Genomic DNA, 12262 nt, shown 5'->3' on the forward strand with positions numbered 1-12262 from the left:
CTAGAGACGGAAGTGTTTCTAAGCCTAATAGCTGTCAACAGAGGGAATAAAACCATGGTAAAGGAAGTAGAACAGTTAATTACTAAGCAAATGCAAAATTAAATCAACTGTCCCCAAAGTCAGTCAAAGGATAGACAAAGAGTACAGAATATGATACCTAATATATAAAGAATGGAGGAGGAAAAAATGGAGGGGAAAAAACACTTTTAGATTGTGTTTGTAATAGCATACTGAGTTAAGTCTGACTCTTAGATAGTAAAGAAGTTACCCTTGAACCTTTGGTAACCACGAATCTAAAGCCTGAAATGGCAATAAGTACATACCTATCGATAATCACCCTAAATGTAAATGGTCTGAATGCACCAATCAAAAGATATAGAGTTACTGAATGGATAAAAAAACAAGACCCAACTATATGCTGCCTACAAGAGACTCACTTCAAACCCAATGACATACACAGACTAAAAGTGAAGGGATGGAAAAAGATATTTCATGCAACTAATAGGGAGAAAAAAGCAGGAGTTGCAGTACTTGTATCAGACAAAATAGACTTTAAAACAAAAGGTCACAAGAGACAAAGATGGACATTACATAATAATAAAGGGGTCAGTCCAACAAGAGGATATAACCATTATAAATATGACCCAATATAGGAGCACCTACATGTGTGAAACAAATACTAAGAGAATTAAAAGGGGAAATAGAATGCAATGCATTCATTTTAGGAGACTTCAACACTTCACTCACTCCAAATGACAGATCCACCAGACAGAAAGTAAATAAGGAGACAGAGGCATTGAACATCACATTAGAATAGATGGACCTAACAGAGATCTACAGAACTCTCTGCCCCAAAGCAGCAGAATATACATTCTTCTCAAGTGCACATGGAACATTTTCAAGAATAGATCATACACTAGGCCACAAAAAGAATCTCAGTAAATTCAAAAAGATTGAAATTGTACCAACCAGCTTCTCAGACCACAAGGGTATGAACCTATAAATAAATTATGCAAAGAAAATGAAAAAGCCTGCAAAGACATGGAGGCTAAACAACATGCTACTAAACAACCAATGGATCAATGACCAAATAAAAACAGAGATCAAGCAATATATGGAGAAAAATGACAACAATAATTCAACAACACAAAATCTGTGGGATGCAGCAAAGGCCGTGCTAAGAGGGAAGTATATTGCAATAAAGGCCTAACTCAGGAAAGAAGAACAATCCCATATGAACAGTCTAAACTCACAATTAATGAAACTAGAAAAAGAAGAACAAATGAGGCCCAAGGTCAATAGAAGGGGGGACATAATAAAGATTAGAGCAGAAATAAATAAAATTGAGAAGAATAAAACAATAGACAGAATCAATGAAAGCAGGAGCTGGTTCTTTGAGAAAATAAACAAAATAGATAAACCCCTAGCCAGACTTATTATGAAAAATAGAGAGTCTACACACCTAAACAGAATCGAAATGAGAAAGGAAAAATCACTACGGACACCACAGAAATACAAAGATTTATTAGAGAATACTATGAAAATTATATGCTAACAAACTGGATAACCTAGAAGAAATGGACAACTTTCTAGAAAAATACAACCTTCCAAGGCTGACCAAGGAAGAAACAGAAAATCTGAACAGACCAATTACCAGCAATGAAATTGTATCGGTAATCAAAAGACTACCTAAGAACAAAACCCCTGGACCAGATGGCTTCACCACTGGATTTTATCAAACATTTAGTGAAGATCTAATACCCATCCTTCTTAAAGTTTTCCAAAAAATAGAAGAGGAAAGAATACTTCCAAATTCGTTCTATAAGGCCAGCATCACCCTAATACCAAAGCCAGGCAAAGACACCACAAAAAAAGAAAATTACAGATCAAAATCCCTGATGAACACAGATGCAGAAATACTCAACAAAATATTAGGAAACCAAATTAAAAAATACATCAAAAAGATCATCCATCATGATCAAATAGGATTGATTCCAGGGATGCAAGGATGGTACAACATTCGAAAATCCATCAACATCATCCACCACATCAAAAAAAGAACAAAAACCAAATGATCATCTCCATAGATGCTGAAAAAGCGTTCGACAAAATTCAACATCCATTAATGATAAAAACTCTCAACAAAATGGGTATAGAGGGCAAGTACCTCAAAATAATAAAGGCCATATATGACAAACCCACAGCCAACATCATACTTAACAGCAAGAAGCTGAAATCCTCTCCTTTAAGATTGGGAACAAGACAAGGATGCCACTTTCTCCACTTTTATTCAACATACTACTGGAGGTCCTCGCCACAGCAATCAGTCAACACAAAGAAATAAAAGCCATCCAGATTGGTAAAGAAGAAGTTAAACTGTCACTGCAGATATCATGATATTATACATAAAAAAAACCTAAAAGAATCCACTCCAAAACTATTAGATCTAATATCTGAATTCAGCAATGTTGCAGCATACAAAATTAATACACAGAAATCTGTTGCACTCCTTTACACTAATGATGAACTAGCAGAAAGAGAAATCAGGTAAACAATTCCATTCACAATTGCATCAAAAAGAATAAATACCTAGGAATAAACCTAATGAAGGAAGTGAAAGACCTATATACTGAAAAATACAAGATACTCATGAGAGAAATTAAAGAAGATACCAATAAATGTAAACACATCCCATGCTCATGGATAGGAAGAATTAATATTGCCAAAATGGCCATCCTGCCTAAAGCAATCTACAGATTCAATGCAATCCCTATCAAAATACCAACAGCATTCTTCAGTGAACTAGAGAAAATAATTCTAAAATGCATATGGAACCACAAAAGACCCCGAATAGCCAAAGCAATTCTGAGAAGGAAGAATAAAGCTAGAGGGATTATGCTCCCCAACTTCAAGTTCTCCTAGAAAGCCATAGTAATCAAGACAATTTGGGACTGGCACAAAAACAGATCCATAGACCAATGGAACAGACTTAAGAGCCCAGATATAAACCCAAGTATATATGGTCAATTAATATACAATAAAGGAGCCATGGACATACAATGGGAAAATGACAGCCTCTTCAACAACTGGTGTTGGCAAAACTGGACAGCTACATGCAAGAGAATGAAACTGGATTATTGTCTATCCCCATAAACAAAAGTAAACTAGAAATGGATCAAAGACCTAAGTGTAAGTCATGAAACCATAAAACTCTTAGAAGATAACAAGCAAAAATCTCCTGAATATAAACATCAGCAACTTTTTTCTGAATGCATCTCCTTGAGCAATGAAAACAAAAGCAAAAATGAACACATGGGACTACATCAAACTTAAAAGCTTCTGTAAAGCAAAGGACACCATCAACAGAACAAAAATGCAGTCTTCAGTATGCGAGAATATATTTGTAAATGACATATCCGACAAGGGGTTAACATCCAAAATATATAAAGAACTCACACACCTCAACACCCAAAAATCAAATAACCTGATTAAAAAATGGGCAGAGGATATGAACAGACACTTCTCCAAAGAAGAAATTCAGATGGCCAACAGGCAAATGAAAAGATGCTCCACATCACTAATTATCAGGGAAATGCAAATTAAAACCAAGTCCCTCCAAAATACACTTTGGAGATGGTTTGTGGGACCTAAATTCTCTTAGCTTTTGCTTATCTGGAAATTGTTTAATCCCTCCTGCAAATTTAAATGATAATTTTCTAGGTAGAGTATTCTTGGTTTGAGGCCCTTCTGCTTCATTGCATTAAATACATCATGCTACTCCCTTCTGGACTGTAAGGTTTCTTTTGAAAAGTCTAATGATAGCCTGATAGCTTTTCCTTTGTATGTGATCTTTTTTCTTTATCTGGATGCTTTCAATACTCTGTCCTTATCCTTCTTCTTTGACATTTTAATTATTATGTGTCTTGATGTTGTCTTCCTTGGGTCCCTTGTGTTTGGAGATCTGTGCATCTCCATGGCCTCCATCCCTAGACTGGGGAAGTTTTTACAATTACCCCATCAAAGACAGTTTCTATCCCTTTTTCTCTCTCTTCTTCTTCTGGTACCGCTATAATGTGGATATTGTTCCAATAGGATTGGTCACACAGTTCTCTCAATATTCTTTCATTCCTAGAGATCCTTTTTTTCTTTCTGCTTCAGCTTCTTTGTATTCCTGTTCTCTTGTTTCTATTTCATTTACCATCTAATCTTCTTCATGCAATCTGTTTTCAAATCCCTCCATTGTATGTTTCATTTCAGTTATGGAATTTCTCAATGATTGAATCTCCATCATATATTTGTCCCTGAGTTCTTGAATATTTTTCTCTACCTCCCTGATTATGTTTATGATTTTTATTTTGAACTCTCTTGCAGGAAGATTGATGAGTTCAGTTTCATTTGGCCCTTTTTCTGGTGTTTGTGGCATTTTGGTTTGAACCAGTTTCCTTTGACATTTCGTATTTGTATGTGGCACCCTCTAGTGCCCAGAAGCTCTTCTCTCTGGAGCTGCTCAATACCTGGAGTGACATTGGAGGTTGCAGGGTAGCAGCACTGCTGCCTAGAGGGAGGAAAGAGCTATTTCCTGCTTCCCAGATGCTGTGCCTGTCTCCACTGTCAGAAACAGTGGGCTGAGAACACAGGTGTAATTCTCTGTGCTTTGCATTTGTAGCTGCTGTAGGCAGGGCCTCCCTCTGGTTGTCCCGACACCAGGGCAGGGAGTGCCAGTTTGCGAGCCAGTGCCGGCAGGCCAGGAGGAAGGTGCATCAGTCTGCATATCATGGTAGGGGATCTTCAAGCTGAGTAGCCAGCCAGGGGGATGGAGTGCCTGAAGCTCCTGAAAGTTCCCAACCTGCTGGTCATAGTGCACACAGACAATTTTGTCCACTATCCTTTTTTCTGAGCAGCAAGCTCTAAGCAATCCTTATCTCTTTAGCAGTCCTCTAGCTGTTAAGAAGTTTCTCAGACTACCCACCTTTCTTTTGCCCTAGAGCGGCCAGATGTGGATCCCTTTTGCACAAACATCTGGAATCTCATCTCTCCAAGTATTCTGCCTGTCTTAGCTTTCCAACCTCACTAATCTCCAGAGCACCATGCAATGTAGGTTCTTGCTCCCAAAGCATATCTCCAGGGCTGGGTGCTCAGCAGTCCTAGGCTTCCACTCACTCCCTGCTCCATTTCTCTTCCTCCTGCCAGTGAGCTGGGGTGGGGAAAGGGCTTGGGTCCCACTGGATCAAGGTTTTGGTACATTACCCTGTTTTGTGAGGTCTGCTCTGTTCTTGAGATGTATGCAGTCTGGTGCAGCCTTCTTTACAGTTGCTCTTTTAGAAATACTTGTATTAACTATATTTCGTATTATATGTGGTTTTGGGAGGAGTTCTCAGTCTCACCTCTCATGTCACCATCTTTAATCCTCTCATCATTTAGTCTTTAAATACTTCAGTGTGCATCTCAAAGTTTCCCAATGACATTTTTCTCATATAACCAAAGTGCTATGTTCACATCCCACAGAATTAACACTAATTCTTTTTTTAAATTGAATTATAACTTTCATCCAATGAAGTACACAAATCTTCAGTGTGTGGTAGAATTAATTATTTTTCCTGTTTTTATGTTCACATAAACACCAACCAGATAAAGGCCTAGAACATCAAACAATAACACCATTCAGGCTTTCCTTAAGTCAGTATTCCATCAAAGGTCACCACTTTCTGACTTCTATCACCATAATTCAATTTCACTATTTTTAAACTCATGTAAATGTAATCATACAGGATGTATTATTTTGTGTCTGAGTTCATTAACTCAGTATTATGTCTGTGAGTTGTACAGGATGTTACAATTGTTTCTGGCCCTGACAAAGTAAATGTCTGACCATGAGACACCAAGGAACTATGTGACCTGAGCTCTCTGTTATGAACTGATCCACCAAGCCGTGACATTGGGTCTGTACAATACACACTTTCAAGAGGAGGTTCTGTAGCTGTCCTAGGTTTCTGTGAAAGTGGATATGCCACTTGGGCCTATGATCGAGAAAATGTCTCCAGGAGACTGTGGAAAACTGAGCTATGGAATCTAACCTTTCATAAGCTGCAATTAGAGAGCCCAGGGTTTGAGAATAAACCCTGTGCTACCCTGAAAATAACTATTCCCCAAGTGGGACAACTACAGAACCTTCTATTGAAAGTGTACACTGCTTCCCTTGCCCACAGGGATCAGATAATGCCTGTTCAATCTCCCAGCCTAATGGGTTGATAAATGAGTCAAGGCAACACCTTAAAAAATAGCATACATTGTCTCCAGAATTCCAAAAGGCTCACCATACAATATGCCACTGACTTAGTGGGCATAAAAGATAAAGCAACTTGCCTTTCACTGTAGAATGTTATCTTACGTCCATTCCCCCAGGCTGCAGAGGACAGTATCCACAGAGCTTTCCTGGGACAGTGCTTCCACCCTCACTGATTGTGTTTTTCACATGCAAGGAAGGGCTTTTCCTCCGGGTCTTCCCAAGGAAAGCAGTCATGGGATGGGTAAGAAACTCGGGTGAATCCAGTGCCACGTATCTGTTCCTAAGCCTTTGGATCTTTTTTTTATTTTTTATGTTATATCAAAGAAGTTGGGTCATTTCAGCTCCATTAAACATAATCTACCACTCTCCTTGTTTTATGCAACCAAATGAGCAAATTTAGTGCTACTCCAAGTCCCACGGGTAACATGTTGAATCCAGAACCTTGAGTAGGTGCACTTGTATGATTACATTTGGTTCAATTCAGTGTTACGATTCTTTCTTTGCGGACCAGCATGCTCAGACTATATTCCCATATGTATTTCCTATCCTCCTGTTTCTATCATTCAGCTGTGTCACCCTGTAAGGAAGGTGAAATCAGGATATTTTTATTATACCATTCATGTTAGCAAAATGAAAAGTTTGACAACAGTAGTGTTAGTGTGAAAAAGTTAGTAGTAATGGAAATTTGGCTATTTACCAGAGTATTCTTCATACCCTTCCATGCATATGAAATATTTCTTCATTTTTAGAACAGTTTGTGGTGTGTGAAGTGGTTCAGGATAAGAATTCAGATGTGGGTAGATACTGGCAAGTTCAAAGGCTTGTCAGCCATGGAAAAGATTTGGGATTTTACCCTGAGGGGAGTGAGAAGTCACTCATGGGTTTTGAACAGGACAGTGATATAAACAGACTGACTTGTTGTAAAGAGAATTCTGGCAACCTTGGGAAGAATGAATTGGAGGGGAAGTTGGGAGACCAGTTATGTGTGATCCTCCTCGGGGGAGATGATGGGATCAGTCTTCACAGTTCAGTGTCCAGTACAGAGGAGGGAACATAAATGGAAGCTAACAATATGAATAACAGATTTCTAATTGGAATGAATTCAGGGATAATCATGATCTTTCCTTTTTTACTGATATTGTTGGTCACAAAATTAGTTATTCCAATATAATTTTCATTAATTTTCTTATACAAAATACCCATGTTTTGTTCACTTCTCTATTCTTACTTTAAAATTAACAACCTGACATTTATCCTTCCCTAGTCTGTTTGATCTGATATCTATTTCCATTCTAGCTTCATACAATGTCCAGGTAGCTCTTCCAAATCACCCCAGTGCCTTGCCTCTTTCTGCCTCTCCAGTGTGTCTCAGCTGCTTTCTTCTACAATTTTTCCTCCTTTCTCTCTACCCATCCAAGTGCAAGAGGACTTTTAAAATCTGGATCAGAACTTGCCTCTTGCAAACCATGACCACTTCATTACTCAAGATCCCTGCCTTGGCTTTCCTGGTATTTTGAACATTATCTGCAGGGGCATCTGCTCTCAGCTTCCCCTCACTACCCTGCTGGCTGCCCTGCCGCACCTTAAAGCTGAAATTCACTGCAGCCTCCTCCAGTCCTCCCATCATTGTCCTAGTTCCAAACCTGACTCAGAAGTTCCCTGAGCAGCTTCAGCCCCATAGAGCTCTCATCTTTTACCAGACACCCGACTCCTCAAGTGAGGTTGATGAAGTAAGCAGAGCCCTGCCTTGGAACTATGGGACTTCTGAGTCCTGTACTGGCCACTGTGCCCCTAGCAGAACTAAGGTGCCCCACCCCGGAGCCCTGGGATCTCACTGTAATGCAGGTTGAGAGTTGATCCCAAGCCCCATAGAGCCCCAATTCTGATAACAGTATGGTTCTGGACCTTACAAACTTCAATTTCTTTCTTTACCCTGCCTTGTAGACATGAGGTCTTCTTAAATTTCCATTCTGAGTTCCCATACTAACAATCAGTCTTACTTGCTGCAGTTGCTTAATGAGGCCTGGGGACCTGCCTTGTTCTTTCTGTGTCCATCCTGGCAGAATGCAGTCTCTTCAGTGAGCCTCAGCTCCCAGATCCAGGGCCCTGCTGTCCTCAGAGAGAAACATCTCAAAGCTGATTGCAGCCCCCGCTCTGTGTACCTCTAAGACATGACAGTCCCGCCATTTTCAGATGCTTGGACAGCCGTGCAGGGTCAGCATGGATGATGACCTTGTTTCTGCCCTGGGAGTTGCCAAGTGCTTGCTGTTATTTGGAGCCTAATTTTCAGTTCTCTCTCTATCCTTGTGGGCAGGTCTGATTCCAGGTGGCAGTGCCACCCGAGCCTTGCTTCTAGTAAACATTCATACTTCCCTGGTATGTCACCAGAGCCTCTAAAAGCTCAACAGCTTTGTGGTCTTTCCAATAAATTTAACCTCAAAGTTGTTTTTACCTTTTCTCCCCCTCCTTCTTAGGGGGTGCGCTGTGTAGTACACATTAGACAATTAATAAATGGCTATACACAATAAGTGAGCAGAGAACCTGAAGGCCACACACTCTAATCTTAACTCAGGTTTATAAAAGGTCACTTAAACCATATGTGTCTCATCAGGAACATGGTGGTAATAATACTTAATTTTTGTAGGTGTTACAAGGATTAACTTTGAGCAGTGGGTACACCCACTGGCACAGGCATAAACATCTCATTAATGTTAATAATGTTATATTAATCAAATCTGATGTCAGAGGTTGCTCAAGGGTAACATGGTTTGCTGCGCCCTAGCAATGGCTGAAGTGTTTATTTTTATTCTTTTTAGTTCTTATCTGCATTTAAAGTGCTAGTTCTAAGAGTCAGTTTACCAACTGAAGACTTTACAAGTAGTTTTTCAGAGCAATAGGCATGATGAAGGACATGTTGGTTGTCTTTAAAAAATTGTAAATGGCCCCTCAAATGAAGTGCTTGAGTGACATGTGTTTCATAATTCAGGTTTTTAAAAAATATATGAGGTCAATATAATACATTGCACAACACCTAGCAAGACTGAAGTATAACACTGCAATAGACCTTAATATTTTTGTTATTAAACATATGAACAATCATGTTAAATTTATTAAAGGCTAAAAATAGCCTTATTAGCTTGAATTAAATTTTGCTGCAAAGTAAATTTGTGCCAAATGTACAAAATAATTCCCAGCTTCCAAACACTTTTGTATTTTGGAATTGTGCATCAGGGATTGCAGACCCATATTCTGAAGGAAAAAGGTTTAATTTGGGGTGTCTCCTGGTAAAGTGGGAGCAGAGTATAAGTCAGTCGAAGGAACAAGGAATATTTTAGCTTAATAGAAAAAAGAGCTTTTGAACAGAGAAGGTCACCATAAAATCAACTACCAGTCCCTAGAAAAGTCATGAATACCTAGTCACTGTGGTCAAATAGAGATGAATTATGCAGACGCCCTTGATTCTGTAGAAGCTGATACATTGACCATTATGGAACCAATTTCCCAACATAAAAAAAGAAATTATCTTTAAATGAACTTAAAACTACCACTCTATTTGTTTAAATAAAAATAGTATGTTTTAAACAAATTTTAAAGTTGAAATCAAAAGCCAAACATTCAATAAACAAAGAATAGAGTAGAAGTAGGGGACTCACCTGATCGCTGTTCTCTGGATGTCCAGGTTCAAGACATGCTTGGGCGTGTTAGGTGCTCAATAAACACTTGGGAATAAGTTAATGAAAGACCATGTTTTGTCAGTATCAATGTATTTAAAGTTTATAAGTGTACTTTAAATTTGTAATTAGGAAATTCAATGATATGCATCAAAACATGTTTTTCCTCCTGAAGTTTCTATTTTAAGTAGGGCTTATTATCATAATTCCATTGTAATGCTAAAATACTTTTTAATTACTTTTGATTCAGTGAAGGAACACCTGTTATAGGAATTAGCCCAGCTTTGAAAAAATACAATAAAGGTCTCCCCAACAGTGCTGTGGTAATAATAAATTAGCACATTTGCAGAACTTTTTGGTTTTTCTTTTTACCCTTACTTTTAATGATTGCTTATGACTACTTTGATAATAAATTTGATAGGGCATTTTGGATATTTTTTGTTCAGTTTCCATGTTTTTCACAATGATCTTTCTTATTTTTGAATTAATTGGGTTGCATGTCAGTATTCTACGTAGGCTTTGATATTTTGTGTCTGATTGCTTGGTTGCCATGTCAATAACAGTGAAAAACACACTGAACTCTCTTTCCTGAAGGTCTGAGATCCGAGGGCTAAAGCTGTTATATCGACTTTCAAATTATCAATTGACCAAAGAAATAATAATCAAGGCATAGCAACATTTCAAGTGAGGAAGATTTAAGTAACATGATTTTAAAAAATGTTTTGACCTAGCTTTTCAGACAACGTAATTTACGTCTCTATTAGATGAGTAAGAAATAGACAATTTTTCCCCTAATGCTTGGCCAGCCATCAACAGTTCTCTCACCTCCTTGACAGCGACAAGACTTTCAGGTGTCTTTTGGGCTATGAATCCTGTGAACAAAGATGTTTCCTTAGAAGCTTCTGACGGGGCAATGAGAGATGCCCATATTCTTTGCTCATTACAACAATCCAGGTGCGTTCTGTTCTTGCTGTTGACCTTTGGATAGAAGCATTCACAAGAACTGTTAATAATACATGCTGAAGAATTGTTCTTTGCCAAATAAAGCAAAATCTGATTTTTACATGGTAAATTTAGCCATAGAGCAATGTGTTGTTTAATTTTGTTGCTATTTTTTTTTTAATGTAGTGTTTCTTCCTGTATGTTCTTCCAAAGTTGGTGACTACATCTTGCAACTGCCAGGTCAATTAGAGATGGTGAGCATGAGATGGTAGTGACACAGTAAATTTTCACTCTTTATGCCATTGACATAATGTGAGGATGCTGTCCAGTAGAATGGAGTTTTCCTAACGCTATGGCTGTGTTACTCTACTACCAAATGACACCTCAGAATAAAAGTCTAGTAATATTTTAAAGCAAAGGCAATCAAACTTATACCACTTGTTTGATAACGTAGCATTCTGATTTTCAATAAGTCAGTTTTAATTGATGGTCATGCTTAATATTATTGACACACCTTCAACTCAGGTGTGTCCCGTGTAGCTCATGGCCATACAATGCCATCATTGGTTTTGTTTCAATAGGAATAAGAGTAAGTCATCATGTTTTGACTCCTCTTAAGAACAAATCCCTTCCCAGCTTTTCAATTCTTTGGCAGTTTTTCTGTGTTCCTTATGTTCTAAGGCTTGAGGCTATGTCATTTCAGTTAAGCTCATTAAGCTTGAAGGTATTGGATACATTTATAAAGAAATTTCAAAGGCCCAAACTTTTGAAAAGAATTCAGAGTCCAAGAATGTCAGATACAACAAGGATATGGGTTGTGGTCTGTTCTATTTGCTAGTGATATTTTTGCACTGGAAAAATACATGCCACATTTTAGAAACTCAGTGTTATCACTTGTTGAGTAAATAAATCAGTAAAAGGGTTCATCCTTTTTCAATGTAGGACAAACTAGATGTCTTGACAAAAAAAAATCTCTTCCTAAACATTTTCAATATTCCATCACTCGTTTGGAATTTCTGCCTAGGAAACTGATTCTAATTGTTGTTAAATGCATGTGAATTACTGAGCAGCTGACCAAGTAGACTTCTAGACACCAACCTCAAGACCAAAAGGTGAAGTCATCCTGATGGCATGTGTGACTAAGAGACGGTGCCGCCAGAGGAGAGAAGCCATGCATGCTGTGTGGAGAGAGAGCAATGGCAGACCTCTACCTCAGAGTTTTTTCTTAGGTTGGTCCTAAAATAAAATGCAGGTGTCTGAAAGATGGGACCAAAGGGAAGAAAAAGAACTATGGAAAATTTTCAGTTTTCCTTTCTATCAGGAGGGTTGCTGAGGGGAGTCACAGTAGCTCTCAGAGGTAGGG

This window comes from Manis javanica, chromosome 9, assembly GCF_040802235.1.
Source record: "Manis javanica isolate MJ-LG chromosome 9, MJ_LKY, whole genome shotgun sequence".
Classification (NCBI taxonomy): Eukaryota; Metazoa; Chordata; class Mammalia; order Pholidota; family Manidae; genus Manis; species Manis javanica.